The 17,205-nt window shown below is 37.2% G+C and overlaps 1 long non-coding RNA gene across 1 annotated transcript; it reads right to left on the bottom strand.

Annotated features, from left to right (window-relative positions):
• Positions 1–4,736: 4,736 nt before the first annotated feature.
• LOC126644293 (uncharacterized) lies at positions 4,737–9,543 on the bottom strand. The gene is made up of 3 exons (XR_007629908.1): positions 9,409–9,543; positions 7,282–7,413; positions 4,737–4,976 (listed from the first exon to the last, which is right to left on the bottom strand). It is a non-coding gene; the product is annotated as an uncharacterized LOC126644293 (long non-coding RNA).
• Between the last annotated feature and the right edge of the window lie 7,662 nt (positions 9,544–17,205).

Genomic DNA, 17,205 nt, shown 5'->3' with positions numbered 1-17,205 from the left:
TATTATTGCTTTCAGTATAGGAGGTTATAATTTAGCAACACCACTATTCTGTTGAAATTTAAGAAATTTAATTCATAATACACCTTAATAAAAGATCTCTACTTACGAAAACAGCATTAGCAAGCATACTACCTAATTATGAATCATGATTTGCACATTTAAAACAGATTCACAAGAGTAGCAATGTTGATTCTCTAAAAAAAAAATCAAGTCAGAAAACTATAACATTAATTCTTTTAAAACAAGGTGAATAGACAATATAAGTACATTTACCCTTCCTTGGACAGTCCATTTCTTCATATGGACAAGTCTAAAGCACCTTGATCCCTCTGTCTCTTTTAATCACTTTTTCCTAGACAGAAAAATAGCAGAAGTAATGAACTGCAAAAAAAATTACAGATCTCAAATTAACAACAGAGACCTATTTAAAATAAAAAAATTATTCATTTATCACTACAAATTTGACACTACTGTGCCAATACGAACTAGAATTTCAAACCTTGTGGTCAATGAAGCATATAATAGATTGTCAGAAATACTGTCTGTAATATGAATCCACTGAAAAAAATGCTTGCAAATACCTGAGATAATTCAAAAATATCAAAACTGGCTGAAAACACCTCTAAAAAGTCTCCACCTCCCTTTCTCAATTCATAAATGGTATTCTCCTATATGACAGTTTCATAGAAGTCCTAAAAATAATAATAATGGCCAGTCTTCGCGAGCGAAGATCCGGGGAAGGTCTCTACACCTTCCAGCCTGCGCATTGGATTTTTTTTTTAGGTGAGACACAGTGTGCGTGGAACTGAGCCCACCCTTTAATCCTAAGGTTCATCTGCCGGGGCCAAGCGAGCTTGGACGGTGGCAGCGAGGTCCTTAGGATGTAGATGGATTGCCTTTTTAAGGGTTAACGAGCTCCACCTGCCCGGGAGTGGCCCTGACCGGGAATCGAACCCGGGTCTCGGTGGTGACAGCACCGCGCCCTTACCACTAGACCACCAGGGGAGTCCTAAAAATAAGTTTCTGATTTCTACATTTGAAAATGTTGTGCATTACTGTGGTAAGCTAAATCATTCTTATCTTGAACTTAATTACTCTGTAGTAGAAACTAATAGCAATATAGTAATCTTTCCCTCATACTGAAGCAATCTTCCTGGAAAATTCAAGAGGCTCACTGTTATGAAGCCATGGTGTACTAACCATGATGTTGTATGTAGAATATTACAACAGAAAAACAAAAATGAAGAGGCACATTGAAATTAATTTTTTTGTGGCTGTAACTCAATCAAAACAGAAGTTAAAAATCATTGTAGAAAAAATTCATACTTGTTAAGCTCCAACCAAAAGCAATCATCTCTCAACACAGGTCTGCATTTTGGTCAGCGTGAATTCTACTGTTCCATGTTAAAGCTCATTAAGGAAAAGGATGGCTGCATCAAGCTGCAATGATTCTCTTAGCACCTCGGTTGATTCGGCTTGATAACTTCCGTAGGTCTACTTTCCATGGCACCTGGACACAAAAAGGTTAATGAAGTGCTGTGTCCCTCTCTTAGCTGACCTTTTGGCCAAGATAGTTTTGGCTCTTCTGATACTGTTTCCTGGCTGGGCTACTCTTCTGTTCCTGATCGCTCTTCTATTATTAAGTGAGGATGCTACAGATCTAAAATAATCCAACCCTAAAATAAGAGCAATTACATCAAGGAGGTAAAGGATAACAAATATCCCTTTATAGATTCCCTAATTCCAACAATAATTAAACCCAAAGAGTATTCAGCAAACTTTGAGTTTTTCCTTATCTTCATAGTTCAGTAAAAAATATGCCAAGCTAATCTGTTGATATACTAAATAAGGGGGAGGTAGTGGGGAAATATATATTCTAAGTATATTTTCCCCAATGAGATTAACAGAATGGAATAGAATATTAAAAAAAAAAATCCCGTCTGGAAATATTTATAAATAAGCCAAAATTAATAAGGAATTAAAAAGCAGGTGCACTCATTGAAAAAAATCAGAATCATCTAAGAACTCCCAGCTGTGGCTTCTTTCAAAACACTGACAGTCTCCAACACAGAGTTCCTGAATTTGTCAACAATATCTCACCTTTGTTTTGGCCAGTGGAGAAGAGTGGCTGGTGAGGGAAGCATTTGAACACACTGCAGAGAAACTGGACTCATTGCCTCAGAATGACGGCAACAATTTGGGGTTAAACCAACCCTGCTTTTTGATGCCAGCACATGGAGGGAGGTATTATTTGCAGCTGGAATTCAGGAATGTCTGACTGCTGACAGAAAAAGAGCTGATGGCTGGGTAGGACAAAGGGGAATAAAATAACTGTCCTTTCATTGTGCAGCTACTAGAAGGCACTCCAACACTTCGGTTTTTTTTTTTTCCTTTTTTGTTAACTGCTTCTCCCTCGTGCATTTAGCCCCTGTAATCACACAATACACAGAACACTTTGGTCCAAAACATTTGCCAGATATGGAATCAGGAAAGGAGGAATCTGGAGTTTTGTTTCCTCACTGATTCCAACTGGCAAAGATTGGAATGTTTTTGCAATATTTACAGTAATTCAAAGGTAGGATTGTATGACTAACCTTGATTTGAAAATCTGAGAAGCAAGCTAGGAATGAGTATCCCACTGCAGCTTTCAGCCTGTATTCAGAGGCAAACACATCCAATAGCTCTCAGCAGTAAGCCCCTGGACTGTAAATATAACGGCAATCTGAAATCTTCGTGAGTTTCCATTTAGTATTCTTACATCGTAAGTAGTAACACAGTATTTACCAGTGATTGATATCCAAGGAACATAATCTGTCTTACAGCAGGTTATTTATTTATACATGAAGAGTCCTGCAGCTGTGCCTGGAGACAGAGTGGATGCCCTGTGAAATGGAATGGATGCATATAAATGCCCTGTACTTGGTGTCAAGCTGTGACCTTTTATCTAAAATTCCTGAGGTGGTGCATCTTCACTCAATCCTATGGCAATGGCTTACTGATGTTAACAAAAGAGTGTGGACAGGAACTCCTGTCTCCTCCTCCTAGTTCAGATTCGTTCATGGCTCGGATTCTTGTACGTACAAACAACCGGCAGTATTTTAAATGTATCTTCTCAGTTTGCCATATCCGCAAATAAATCAAGCAGTGAACTCAGGAACATCACACACGAGACCAGGTTTAAAGTCAACTCTTACTCTTTTGCTTGAGCAAAAGACAAAAGCATATTTGCCATTTAGTGCAATGCTCATTATTTGTATGAAAGGAAAGTGAGGGAAGGTAATGCATGGTTATCTGTGGCCAACAGCGTTTCAAAATTATCAGCTGCTTATGTGGCAGTTGGGTCCATTCTCAATATTAAAAGTTTTTTTATTTAAATTTTATGATTTTCAGATTAAGGGACGATTCCTCAGTAAATTCATAAGTAAATTGCACCACTGGAAAGGATTCATTATCAGTTTTCCATTTTTTTGATGAAAGCACCTAACACAGAACTCCCACACAACCCTACTCAACATATAAAAGGACAATATCCGAAGTTCAGAAATTTGCAGATATGAAAGTAAGGCAAGTCTTTTGTTTGAATAATGGCAACACCATTATTCCTGTGAGAATTATAGTAACAAATAAAATAAATAAATATCTCAAACTTTTTATCTCGAAATACCTCAGACTTCAGAAACATGAAGTCTACCTGAACTCACATTAATATATTTGGCATCTGTGAAATTACCATCAAGCTCCTTCAAGGCATGCTGCTGTATGGAGTATCTTTATATGCACATCTTCAGGCAAGGACTTGATCTCTCTGTGATTGATAGAGGCACTTACCACAACGGAATCATAATCAAGACCCAGATCCTCTGGAGAAATAAGTACAAATAATAATGACAGTAATGCTTTAATATTCTACTAAGCAAGAATCATCTCTGCTTTCTTGAACTGGATATTTTTTCCCCTATCATTTACATAAATAAAATGTTGAGGTTAACTGATATCACTGTGACCACACTCCCGTCTTTGGTAGAATACCAGCCAGAACTAAACAGCAGTGTGATGAAATAGCATCACATTAGTGAGCCTGGTTTTTTTCATATAAGTATTTTTGCAGTTGAAGAACTTATCTACAGAGCAGAAAGGAAAAGCTTGAAAAAGCAAAGGAAAATTTTATCATTCTAAGAAATCAAGAACTCCAGCATTTCAGACCACAACTGTATGTGCTTCCTGAAAATGGATGCAACTGTATACCCCAGGGGGACAAGGGACTGTAAGAACCTGAAAAGATTTTTATGTTTGGAGGTATATGAAATATATTGTTTTGGGCCAGTAGGGAATGTCAGATAAAAAGCTTGTGGAAAAAGGCTGGATTTAGAATAACAATCCTACCCAACACATAAGATCATTTGTTGCCCCCCTCCTCCTCTGAGGTCCATAAAACATCCACATTCCATGTTAACCCCTGCAAAATGTAGTTAAGACACAATGTTTGATGAAGATAAACTCCAGATCTTTCAAAATAAAAACATAACAACTAAAAGGATAAATATTATATGGCAAGCAATATATCTATGGTAAACAATTCTGTTGATGCAATGTCATTTGTAATCTTATTTGTTGATTTTGGAAAAACATGTTTATTCAGAGCCTGCAATAAACAACCAAATGTTCTTTCATCAGAAAGTGAAAATCAACCAACTTAGTTAAGAACTATTCTAAGAACACTTAATAGCATCCAGGTTCAGTGACTGGTTTTCTATTTTAAGCAGGAAGAGAGGTACAGCACAAACAATCCGGAGGATAAAAGCCTGACAGCAAAATCTCCACACATACCAAAGAAAATAACGTGTGTATGACAGCTACAACAGCAGCAATTTTCAGCTTCTTACACGACTCATGCAATGCACTTTGCAGTCATCCCTCTTGCATAAATCCGTATGTTAAAATTTTGTGTTCCAATGGATCGTTTGAATGCTCCATATCTGCAAATGAGTCAGATAATACAGAGTGTGAGAAGTGATTTGTGCTATCAGTGACATCAGGAGTTTTGCAGCTGTAGTTATTAACAGATATTTTTTCACCCGCAGCATTGACTAAAATCAATCACTCTGATAACCAGGCATGGCATGAGCTGTCCGCCCTGTCATTTCAGTCTGATTAATCACACATACACAGACCTTTACCTTAAAGAAGCAATTGTTCACATTTAATCACAAAGATACATTCAAGCATACTATCATAGATTACTAAATTTAAGTGCAATTTATGTCTTATGGTTTGGCAAATACGTTTATGATAATATGGCTTTGTCATATAGATGTATTGTTTCATTCATTTTACAAACATTAAAATCTAAGCTAATGTGTTGTACTTTGAATCATTTATCACATCAGATTTGCAGCTTTTGAAGCTTTCATTATAAACATATCCTCATCTGCAGATTTATCCTAATAACCCAGGTAAAGATAAGTTATTACATCTTCTTCAGACTGTGCTGGCTTGACACTAGACATCATCTTCATCATGGATGAAATGACTTTATTTTACCTAAACATCCTACATTCTATTAACTGGCCCTTCTTTTGTTTCAGTTTTCCTTTTAACCTTGGAACAAAGCACAGTTCTTCCTTAAGAGTTGTGCAGGAGTTATTCTTTCTCTTTTGGGTTTTGAGGTGAGGTTTTTTCATTTTCTTTTTTTTTTTCTTTTTAAAAGGAAAGACATTTAAGAGAGTTCTTACACAAGCATAATACTCTGCAAGTAAAAGCAGACCACTCTGGTGAAAGCACACTGCTATGCTAAAAAAAAACATTGAATTTGAGATACCAGTAATATATTTGACTCTACGAGAAACATCCTACATTCTGGATACACTTCTTGATTAGGCCTAAGCACACAAAAGCATTTAAGTGTCCTGGAGTCCACCACTCTTCAGCAAATCACATGGGCATATGTTTCAGTTCAGAAGCCAATGAAATAAAAGAATATGCTGAAAATTGAGTATAAGCCTGAAAGCTGTGATGATAGAATTACACAATACTGTAATTTTTGGCTCTGTTGCTAAAGAGAAGTTGCATGTAGCAGACAGGTTATTATTTGTTATGCATATTAAGTAGGTGACTCCTTAAGCTTTTAGCTTCTTCCAAAGTATTAATTCACCAACATTTCACAATTGGGTATATTTTCTGGAGGGCCAGACCCATATGCTAAGAATTATTTCTTATTTACTGTTTCTATACTAGATAATACTTATGCTTTGAAATACATACTTTTCCAAAGACTGTTGCACTTAGATCTATATAGTAATTGCCTGATCAACATTTTTATATTTTACATTTAAATAAATATAATGTTAAATAATTTAAAAATATATATTTTATTTAAATATGGTCAAAAAAAATTAGTTAAAAATATAACACAATGGATATAAAGTGGACCTTTCTTTCATTTGTAGCCCAGTGTGCAGGAAGCCCTCAACAACAGGCTTCTGCTCTGACTGCTCCCAACTGTGCTCTCAGGAAATGACAGGTGTGATAGGTTGACGAGTAACTAAACTCTTGAAAGAGAGAAGAAAGCATTCTTCTGCCAAAGAATTTTGAAAAGAAAAGCCAAAGTGGTGGAGACATCCAGAGAGTTGTTTATGTTTAAATAAATGGCAGAGGCACAGATTCACTATCAGAATGCAAGTAATTACTCAAAACTACACAATGCATTTATTTCCTTAGTCATGAACTGGGATAGAGAAGGATATTGCTTTTTCTACCATATCATGCACCAACAGTACATACATTATAAAGCTTCCAGAGGTTCAATCGTCATTCTGTAACGCAATCAACAGGAACCAGGCAGAACAGAAGAGGGGTGTAATCACCACTAGAAAATTTAATAAGAGTCCCCCTTAAGATAGACAACACTGACTTTTCAAAACATTCCTACTCATCACATCCTAGAGTATTTTTCAGAGCAAGAACAACTGTCAATATTATTGTGTCCATCCAGTTTAGCAAAACGCTATCACCTTTGGTCTTGATGTTGCAACGAACCTTTATCATCACATAGAAAACAGGTAAGAAAGAATCACACAGCAACCCATACTTTATGGAGAGTGTTTTACAGGGATACACTACAGCAAGTGATCTTTTGATCTTTCTTTGCCTCCGGAAAAAGATTAAAGCAAAGATTTTTGTACATATAATCATATAAAAATTGGAAATCTAGAAAAATGCAACAGCAGATCAGAACATTAGTCCATCTCCATTGCTGTTACCATCAAGGAATGTGCAAAATACCTGTCACTGATCAATGAAGATAGTATCTCACAAGTCACAGGTTGTGTCCACACAATTGTCTTCAATAGCTATTCATTATCCAGTTCTCTGTTGATTTTCCAGTCTCTTTTTAAATCTGTTTGTACTTTAGACCTTCCAAAAAAAGCAGAGAAAGGCATTCTGCAGTTTAAATTCTGTGGTTCAGAGGGAAAACAGTCTAAACCTACCAGCTCATAAGTCCTCACTTATCCCCTCTGCAGCAATCATCTTTGTATCCACCTCTACCAGAGCAATTCCCACATATGTACCTCTTCTTTCCAGTATGTTCAGCCTGCCCTTTTAGAGAAAGTCATCTAGGTATACTGTCTTTGTTTTTTTCTGAAGACTGTTTGGTAAAGAGCTGGACAAATAAATAGTTTGAATTTCAAAGTAAATTAGAACTCTACTTCCCTCTTCAGAAGCTGAAGAGCCATTAACTATGTCCTACTGTACCATATTTTATTAATTCAATTTCTTGTTCCACAGCAGCCTTCTGGAAGAACTCTTTAAAACATTCGGAATTTATCACCTCACTTTCCTGTTTTACTGAATAATGTGTTATTAATAAAAAAGGTTAACAATGACTACCAAAATCATCTATTTGGGGATAAGAAATTTCAGCCTTTTTTGATTTTGCCACTTAAAAATGCTTTTCATGCTCTGATTTTTCTGTATTCTCTCCAACATTTTTGTAATGTTGCACTGAGCATTTAAAAAGTAATTCCTATTGCTGATTTAGAAAGGCATACCAGCAGGTTTTCATTTCTTTATGCCCATTCCTTACATCTTACACATTAAGACATTTCAACCTGTAATTAGAAAACTGATCTGCTCTGACTAATGACAAAAAGAAAACAACACAGAATACAGGACATGATAGGTTTCCTACTTCTGAAGAGTCAACATGTGTGGCTAATTCTTCTCACCACACACACAAAAAGTAATTTTTGAATGTAGTAATGCATTTTTAGGCTCTTGAAAAGAAACACTTGTTTTTACAACACAAATTTAGTTTAAAGAGTTGACCACCACAAGATATCACAAAAGCCAAGAATTTCACAAGGCCTTTTCTACCCAGATCATAATGAGTATCCTTCAAGAGAGGAACAAAGTAGTTATCCATTAACTGGGTAGAAAGAATTTCTCTCAACAGACATACTACTTTATTGCCATATGCTCTTCCAAATGTGCCCAATGTCAGATTTTTACCTGATCTGTAACAGTCATATTTATTTTTACTTCATTTCCTAAATGGAAATACATTTAGGAAACAAGGAAAGCTGAATTTTTCTTAGAGTGTAAAAATGTTCTTTTCCTATTTAGCCTATATCAGGAAGTCAATATTGTAGCTATCTTCTAAAAAAATCCTTGGAGTGGGGGAAGTGCTAATTTTATTTTTTTTTTCCAAATATACTGATTTTTTCTAGAGTCTGTTAAAAGATTTGTCACAAGAAAAACACTAAGGAAAGATGATGCTCTGAATTCTGTCATCATCCCCTCATGTGCCAAGTCCCCAGACAGAAAGATATCAAAAAGGAAGGTTCTTACTGATTTAATAAAATGACAAGGTGGAGAAAAAAAATAGAATAGAAAAAGATTCTCAGAATCTGTAATCAATATTAATATTAGGGGGAAAGGGTAAAGGACCACATCCAAACCAGTATTATGAAATAAGGTCACTAAGATACTTTTTGTGCATATTGTATCATTAATTGATGTAAATATACACCAAAAAAGCCCTTCTAATAATGTATTGAAAATTACTCTAAAAACTGCATGGTATGTTCTAAGTGCTTTCAACTGTCAAGATAGATGTTGATGGTAAGATATGTGTGAAAGCATGCATAAACTTTTTATTTTTTCTTTCTTTGTAATATATTTGTTATTATAACATTACCTAAATTCAGCTTCAATAACATAACCAAAGTCAAGGTACTGGGCATATAATATATTGCTATATATCAAGAGCTGAGCAGGCCTTTCCTTTTAGTTACATAGCAGTGGTATGGTCATAATTGACATTTTTGTCACGTCATTTTGTGAAGTCCCAGTTTGTGCCGCATAAATGCACAGAAATTCAGCTGCATTTCACTGCTCTCTTTACGCTACCTGCCATTTTACTTTCTGCTCCTCTCCTCCCTGTTTCTTCCTTCCAGACTTTCATCACACGTGAGAACTCAATGTTTATTCTTCTGCTTGTTGACAGGAAAAGAAAACAAACTATAGTGTCTGCACACTACATGGTCCTGAAAAAAAATCAGCAAAACTGCAATCATCATCCAGATAAGGTCCTCTAATTTCATTCTGAATATGAAGCATAATTTAAATCACAACACTGCTAATGCTGAAGTTGAAAAGAAACAACACACATCCCTCAAAAAAACCTCCAAACTCAACAAAGCCCAGAACATTTTACAGAATGACAGAATCAGATATGATTAATGCTGTATGTTTAATTCTAATTTTTCTAGAATAGATTTAAGATAGGACACATCAACCATATTAATATTCAAATCTATCCCTTTAAATATCACGCAGTCACTAATCAGAGCTGAAGGGGACTGAGCCTTTCTCACAGTATTCATTCTCATTTTAAAATGACTTAATTCTGAGCTATTTTGTATTCAAAACACTTTTCTTTATCTGGCATGTAACCCCTACAGTTCAAGTAGTTAAACAAACAGCACCTAATTTGATATTCTACAAAATTAATTTCAATAGAGCAGCTGATGAAGAACAAAGGGTTCACTATTTTATAGGTATTTCTAAAGCTTGTCCCTCCAGAATTAAATCTTCACAGCAGTCACTTCATAAACAAGTTTCGGGGTTTTTTGAGGCATTACTTACATATGCAGTAGAATATATTTCACAAAACACTTTGTTGTGCTGTCGCCATATAAACATATCTTAAAGGAACTAAACTAAGTTATTGAAAAGCAAAGATTTCATCGGAGAATTATAGGGTGATTGTGGTACACAAAACCAAGTGGAGTTCCCACCCTCACAACATTTATACACAGGTTCTATTTAGTGGCAATGTTTGCTTCACGGAGTTATCACCTCTCACCCATCTGAAACTATCAGCTAAGCTTTTGCTTTTATAACAGGCCACCGAAGCTGTATCTACTGGTTTTTCAAACTATCACCATTTACTGATTTTCTGTATTTTAGTCTAGTTTTTTTTCCCATTTCTAATAATAAGATTCAGCTTGTCTTGTCACACTTGAATTGCCCAAGATAACCCTTTCTTTCCCAGGATGACACTGGTTACAAACCAGAATTATCAGAATGCAAAGGGAGATTTTTTCCAAGTCCTATTCAAAAGCTGGAATAGCAGGATTTTTGCTTTTGAATATCATGTAGAAATTTAAAGCACCTACAAAGACGGACAGAACTTACTACAGTAACTTGGAAAGAGACAATATTAATATCCTAGGTATTTCTAGCATTTGAAAAACAATTATTTGGTATTTTTTGTATACTGGCCCCAGCAAGACACATCTTCCCACCAGTTTCAAGACAGCTTTGCACAGGGCTCCCAGGAGTGGTGCAAGGTCCTCCCTCTTTCTCAACCACAGCAGCACTCTGAAACTATGGTTGCACATCTGGGCAAGAGAGAGCTCTTATTTATCAGCATCTGCATTAGTCACTCAAGTGACTCAGCAATGCCCTGATGTATTCAAACCAGCATGAGGGCACAGAATAAGAGAAGGCTGGGCTTGGCACTACCAGAGAACAGAGGCTCTGAGGATGGCCATGACAGCAGTTGAGGATAAACCTTTCCCCACTCCAGCAGTGTCAAAGCAAAATTCTTCTACCCATTCAGTTCAGAAAAAGGAGCACCAACTCACAATGCTGAGCTAGGAAGAGACTGAGGGAAGTATGTTTACAGGTAATTAATGCATACAACACTTACACTAAGGTCACTAATAGACCCTTGGAGCAGGTACCAATGCACACAGAGGCAGAAGGGTCAGCTTGTCTCGGAACCACATTTTCAGACACAATAAAATCTAACTGAATATATCAGTCCCACCACTCCATACTTATTTCTAATTCCACTTACACAAAAAGACGAGGAGTCCTTTTGGCAGGAGTTCCTCCCTCCCTGCTTTTCCACACTGCTTGTCAAATCACAACAGGCTTCACTACTGCAGAAGGAAATCAGCAGTGAGCTCCTTCCAAATCTGGACAAGACAGACCCTTCTAGAACTTCCTAATTTCTCAGTATGATCTACAGTATTGGCATTTTTATATCAGTCTCTGACATCTTCTCTCTTGAAACCCACACGTTTCACCCACTTTCTCTCTCTTTTTGCCACATCTACTTGGCCGGAGAGCACAGTATTCTGTAAAGCTCCTTACACTGTAGGAGGGCAGCAGCAAGCACAGAACATATGGCAGAGGTTAAATGAAACTTGAATAAATCTTTTGTCTCTGAGCTGTTAGGAGAAGAAAGAATTCAGACGAGAGGAAAATAGTGATATGAATAAAACCACTTACTGCTTCTTGAGCATGTCTTCTACCACATTTCCAGCTTAGAGTAATCCAGCAACTATACTTTTACTTTTCACTTGAGTTACAGAAGCCTTACACTCCTGTTCCCTGATCAAAGATGTAGGCCTGCATGGATACACTGGTGGTACTCACTTCGTCCCATGAATTTGGAGACTGGTAACTCTCCCCTCAAAAGCCTGCTATCAGCACTATGTAAAGCCTTTCATACAGCAATGGCAATATATTGGTTTCAGAGCTATAAACCACTTGAAGGAGAAAGAGACTTTCCTAACAGCCCATATTGATACCCATCTTCAGTATATTCCTTTGATTTCACCCACAGAAACAGGCCAAATTTTCCATCAACACCTTGTTTCTTCCACAAGGAAGCTCTCTCTTTTGTTGAGGAAACCCTGCTTTGTTGAGAAACAGCTCCTTCAACCTTTAGTTCCTCATGTAAGAAGTGTCTCCCTTTGAGTCCCTTTCCCATGTTGCTTTTTTTCCCTTATAAATTGTATATTAAATCGCCAGCTCAGTCACAGAGAAGCAACTCTGTGTGCAGATGTAACAGCAAAATCATTCCAATGGCAGTGTCCCTTCCATACGCATACCAGTGCTCATAAAAATTGCTGGAGATTTCTTGTATATTTTCCACAGAAACTGGGAAAAGATACACATCATCTAATACAACAATAGGAAAAAAAAACACTTCAAAACTCATCCCTTTATCTATTTTATGATTTGACTGCTCTGTTACTGATGCTGCTTTATACTTATCATCAAGGTGGTCTAACCCTGTCTGTGCCATTGGTCTGGTGCCAGACACCTCTACAAGCCACAAACAGAGGCCCTGCACAGCAACCTCCCCTCAACTGTGTGCTGCACTGAGTAACAGGGATCAGTGCCCCAACATGGGTTAAGAGGATTGACAAGCATCTGACAGCTGCTAGATTTTACAAAGTTTAGGTGACAATGCTTCCCACCCACCTTCCTCACCTGTTTGAGACCAGAGCAGAGAAGCAAGGCTGGTTGGTTGGAGCATATTGACAAGATAAATGCATGCCCTTGAAAAAGCCCCAGTCCTACTGACGTCAAAAACCAATGGATTGGGTCCCCTGTCAGACACAGAAAGCAGACATCTGCTTCACTACAAATGCGAAGTGGAATTCATTAAGTCAAGCATAGTCTTATTCCAAACTAAACACTATTAACATTTGAAGTGCTTAAAATTTTTACCAATGTAAATTCCCTTCAAAGTCCCTTGATTTCCTGTGTTAAATAATGATAAATGTTCAAATCATTAATTTTATTATTTCTTGTTCTTTTATTGTTAAATTTTGTTGAGGTTTCTTGATACTTTCCCTGTGCTGCTTCCCCCTCCCCGCTCTATGCATTTCTCCCCCCTGCTGTGTGCATCTGCTGTGTCTCTCTCTCACTTGCTCTCTCCCTGCTGTGTACATCAACTATTTCTCCCCACCACTCCTATATGCATGTTTGCCATCTATCTCTCTCCCCCTCCTGCTGAGTGTATTCACTGCCTCTCCCCCTCCCCCAGTACGTGCATCCATCCTGTATCTTCCTCTGCCGCTGCAGAGCACACAAGCCTTTTCTCAGCAACTCCTACTGGCATTCATGCACACCTTCCTCTGCCTGTCTTCCCTCACGCCCTCTCCTCTTTTTTCATCCCCCTCTTTGAGCATCCCTTATCCCTGCTCATCTTTATACTTTTCTCCCTTCCATCTCTTTGATATTCTGATTTCTTCACTCTCCTTATCTGCATCACCCTTCTCTCGGTCTCCCCTTTGTACCATTTCTCTCCACTTCTCTCTGATCTGTTCTCACAAATTGATTCTACAGGAAAAATGTTCTGCTCTTGCTTGTAGATGTGTGCAAGCCCGCACTGCAAACCATTCAGCACTGTGTCAAATCTAATGGTAGTCAGCTTTATTTGCAGAAGAATCCTTGTTTCCTACCATTAGGCACACAGGGTAAAGTCTCCCAAAACCCTTTCCTGTCCTTTTTTCCTCATATTACTGCACTACAGGGTTCATTTGCATGTAAAGATTAAGTTAAGATATGCCTGTGCATACCTGCCAGGTTCTTACTAGTAAAAGAAAAGGATCTATTATGACACTGAGTCTAACTGCAGTTAAGGTCATGACAAACTAAACGTGCATTATTTGGTACAAAATAGCTGGACAGAAACAAATTCAAATGCATCGTATGACTTTAATTTCTCTATCCAACTGATGTATAATAACAGTGCCTTATTTAATGATCAGCTAATTGACTCAACTCTTCCTCTTCATCAGCAAATTTTATCAACTTTCTCTTACTTTCAGCGTCCATGTAAGTCACTGATCACACAACTCATCCTTGAGGAACTCCAACAGTGATACCTACACAAACCTGCACTTTCTCATTCAGCACTAACCAATACCGACATTTAGCTAATCACTTATATTACTTATAGAGATCCCCAGTTTTCCAGTTTTGACTATTAATATCCAGATATCCAGTACAGACAGATAACATCAACCATACCTCCTTGGTCTAGAAATACATTAATTTTAGCAAAGATATCCTTTCCGCCCGGCATAAGGCACCATTAGTAAACCCCTGAAGCATTTATCCCACTTTGCATTATTTTCAAGGCTTAAACAATTATCTTTTCTGTAAAATGTCTCCTATTGGCTTGCCAAGATTTTGTTTAGATTTTCCTTTTTGGAACATACATAATAGATTTGCTATATGCCCAAATCTACTTTCTTTATTGGTCCTACAATAATATGTACTAGTCCTTTTACAAAGTCCAGGATGAAAATTCTGCAGTGTTTGGGAAAAAAAGTAGATAATTTTCACTTTGGTTCTGTTGACTTCTACCTACATGTCTAGTCTGCTCACTTCTATTTATTTAAATAGAAGTCTAGTCTAGTCACATTTCCTTTATCACTTTTATTCATCATGGCCACCTGTTTTGTTTGGGATTACAATTCCAGGCAGTTTGCTAAATGCCCTAGACCTCCTCCAGCACATCTTCCTCTTCCACTCCCTGCAAGCAAATTTACCTCTGGGAGCCAGAGGAGCACCCGAGGACAAGGGTACTGGGGCTCCTGAACAGTCTGTCCGTTCAGTCTCCTTTGAAGTATTACAGAGTTATTTCACAGGCAAGGTGTTCTTGGTTATGTTCCTCCCACATATCTGTAGTATGTCAAACCTAGAAGCACTACCCAAACGCTACAGGAGTCTTTGAGAAGGTGTATATTCATGTTACTGACACCCACATATATTCCCGCACCTAAGTCTTGCTCAGGTTTTCTAGATCATCAGCTACTTTAATCTACAAAGCTCTCACCTGTCAGTTCTAACCTTGAACTTGGTTAAGACAGTTTCTGCTTCGATTTTTGTCAAAGTCTCCTATAATTGTGGTACTTTACCAGACTGATTCAAGTACTTCCACAGCTCCTGACAAATTACATTGAACTGTATGTGAGTTGGCAAGACAGCTAGTAAAATATTCCCTGATATTAAATTTTATTTGCTTTTCTTCCATCACAGAGGGCACCACTAATCTCCTTCTTTTCTTTTTAAATGAGGCAGAACTTCATATTCAAATGCATAAACACACCTGCTTTACATTTTGTTGTAAAGAAGTAAATTTAGTTTTAAGAATGCATGATCAGTGTCATTGTAGCAAGAGGACATTTTGGCAGTTGCATAGAAAAAAAGGGATGAAGAATTCAGTGCTTCATATATGACCTTGGATTAAGAAACAGGCTCAGTTGATGAATACTTCTGTGAAAGTGATCAACACAAAAATGAACAACATTGCCATTGCCTTTTTTGTCACACAGTTTGAGTGTTGACACTCCTAAGAAATAATAAGAATGGCCCAAAAGATCAAAGTTCCTGTTTCGGGCTTTTTGCACTTTCAAGGAGATTATGGTACATCAATTTATACCTGGTTCAATATTTGGAAATGTTCTTTTTCTTTCTTTATCCAAAGAACTTTAAAATTCATCTACATGACATTGTGCTAATGAACAGATTCTACAGAGAATGACAAAATAGGCAGGTCCATACCTATAAATAAAAGGTTAAAAAGAAAACTAGGATATTTCTAACACAAAGCACCTTAGAAACATGAAAGAACAGTGGAAAATATTATGTCTATTCTTTTCCACATAAAAATACCTGCAATATTTTTGTTGCCTTACTAAAGTTAAAAGTTCCATTTGTATTTCAAAGAATATCCCAACCAGAATAAAAGTAATTTTACATTGGTCATCTAGGAACAGGTCAAATCAGTTTGAATTTCCTTCTTCTTTTGCCAAACAAACGTTCTTCATTTGAGAATAAATTTCCATGCCCTGACGGAATAAGCAGCTCACAGGAGAGTGATCTGACAAAAATGACTGAGGCTCAGGATATGAATGTAAAACTGATTGCTTGACCTGCTCTGTAACACAGCTCGTATCATGCATATGCACCTGAGAAGCTATAATGATTTGCACATCTTCTGCCTGAATGACTGCCATCCTATCTGTAATAACTTTACCAGTTAAATCACCATCTGTTTCACAGGCTTTCTAATGTTTATATCTCCCTTCTCTGTCCTAGAAAAAGAACAAAATTGTTTTCCTGCACTGCATTAGAAGAAGTATCCCTTCACTCAGCTGGGGAGCTGAGCTAACATAACTTAACTATCTCTGTCAAACCAAGACACAGATTTTAGCATTCAGGTTAAACTAAATGAAATCCACAATCTACTTCCCCTATAGAAGCAAGATAGAGCTAGAAACACATGACATATTTTTCTTCCTCCTTCCATCCCACCTGGTAAAGTTTCTTAAACAATTACGTAACAGCTGAAAATGGATGTACAAAAAACAGAACACTGACATGTACCAATAGAAATGATACAGCATTTACAAGGACCCCAAGTAGGTCCTAGGTCAATATAAACAGAGGAAATTGGGATGTTCCTAGATAAATTATAAGCTTTGAAAGCTATACCATCTTCACAGAATTATCCATACTGTTATTTAATTCTTCATTATAAAAAAAAAACCAAAACCACCCCCCCCACAATACAGCAAACCAAACCCCCCTTCCAAACCAAATCAAACACCAAACAAAACCAAAACTAAAAAATCTAAAATCCAACAAAGTCACGTTGACCAAGCCTTGCCTGTAAAATTTAGTGAAATAGGAAACATGCCCTCACCATCAGGAAAGTCTGTAATCACATTCCTTACATTTTTACTACACAATTATAAATGCATACAATGCTGGCATCTGCTGCAGGTAGCTCAGAGATTATATCTGTGCAAGTCAGAGACTTACAGAAGTCTGGCAGGAGGGGGCTCTAAGGGAACCTTTGCATAAGATGTATTAATATGGATTTGC

This window comes from Myiozetetes cayanensis, unplaced genomic scaffold (assembly GCF_022539395.1).
Source record: "Myiozetetes cayanensis isolate MyiCay16 unplaced genomic scaffold, myiCay2020 scf3, whole genome shotgun sequence".
Lineage (NCBI taxonomy): Eukaryota > Metazoa > Chordata > Aves > Passeriformes > Tyrannidae > Myiozetetes > Myiozetetes cayanensis.
This window is presented reverse-complemented; position numbering and strand designations above follow the sequence as displayed.